Raw genomic sequence first — 1,662 nt, forward strand, 5'->3', positions numbered from 1 at the left:
ATCATTTCACCATAAAACAATTTAAACAGTTTAATTTAACAGAGCTATGCTACTTACAGAGTTACACATTATACTCTGATTGTTTTTTTTTTTTTGTTTTTTTTGTGTTCCAGTTCGACAAACAACTGAGCAACGTTAGCTCTCGTTCGGTAGCCATTAAGCTAAAATAAAACAACAGACTCACCTAGAACAGAATGCACAATGTCCARTTCAGCATAAACAGAATTCTTTCAAAGTACAGCACTTGTGAGTAGCTCAAATTAATAAACTTTTTAACTCCTACTGAAACGTGCTCTTCTACGTAGTCTGCCATTTTCTTTTTTTCTTCTTCTTCTTATCTCTTCCTTTCGTTTCTGACCACCACAGGAAATATGTGGGTCTAGTGCCCTCTACAGGACATTTAAAGAACTAACAAAATTACATAAACTTACAGACAGCATAGTTTATTGGGGTTACATCCTCCCCCACTAAATCTCTCATGCGTCCCTGCATGTGCAATTACACAGTCTCAACAGGCTCACTTTGGAGCTGTGAAATAGCAGGTATAAAATCAGAACCTAGGGCTGTTGAAAAAGCTTTATCTAACCCATCAAAAAGTGATTGCATAACAACAACTAGAGGGTTGCCCAACGATGGGTAAGTGAGTCTTTTAGGCTGAGTTCGCTGTCTCGTTGATCGCCTCAACTCCATGTCCTCAGTCTGATCAGTCTCCTCCTTATGGCTGGTCTCATCTGATACTTGGACTCTGACCAAATCCTTCAACCTTTCCTCCTCCTGAGGCATTGGAAGCGCTGGTGCCTCAACCTCAATTTCAGATCTGGGTGTGGATTTGCGGTCACTTTCCATGGGACTTTGTGGTTGGAAAGGAGGTGCTTCTGGGTTGAGCGCATGATCTCCAACCAACTCTTCAACTCTGACTTCTTGTGTGTACGTATCTGGTTGGGGATTCTGTGATACTACCCATGATGTCCTCTTGCCTTGTGAGAGTAGTTGTATTTGTACAACGCAAATCCTTTTCAGAAGTGTTTTGCATGTCATGGTTTTTCGTTTCATCCTCAGTTCCTTTAGATTTGCCATCCACAGACACAACTGGAGGATAGTAGTAATCATCTGTTCCATCATCATTCTCTGACAGGGGATCCTCTTCACTTTGAAGTCCGAAATTATTTTTATCCACAACAGGCTGAGAACCTGTTGTAGGGGTCACCTCGAGTGAAGAAACAAGGTTTACTGCCTCGAAGCAGGCCTCGGACAGGCCTGACGAGAAGGCAGGAACACTGAACTCTCTTTAGGCCATGACAGGTCATTTCAACCTAGAAGAGAATTTCTCAGTTCTCTTAATCAGTAAACGGACAGAACAATCTTTTCTGTTCGTGATTCATTTGTTGTTTAACTAAGAATGTTTATGCATTTGTTAAATAATATAATGACATGTCACAAAGAAGAGGAGAATCACTTCTACTCTTTTATCGTGCCTAAAAGATTAATTAATGGTATAAAAATTGCAGAGAAAATCATCACCATGTTTTCATTGTGTTTTTATATAAATGACTGTTTTTATTTTACTGGAAACACAGTAATATAATTTTGAGTTTTTCTTGAGAAAATCTTTCATTTATCTGGACTAACAAAAGTTTCAGACTGATTATTTAAACAGAAATG

Source organism: Austrofundulus limnaeus, unplaced genomic scaffold (genome assembly GCF_001266775.1).
Source record: "Austrofundulus limnaeus strain Quisiro unplaced genomic scaffold, Austrofundulus_limnaeus-1.0 Scaffold118, whole genome shotgun sequence".
Classification (NCBI taxonomy): domain Eukaryota; kingdom Metazoa; phylum Chordata; class Actinopteri; order Cyprinodontiformes; family Rivulidae; genus Austrofundulus; species Austrofundulus limnaeus.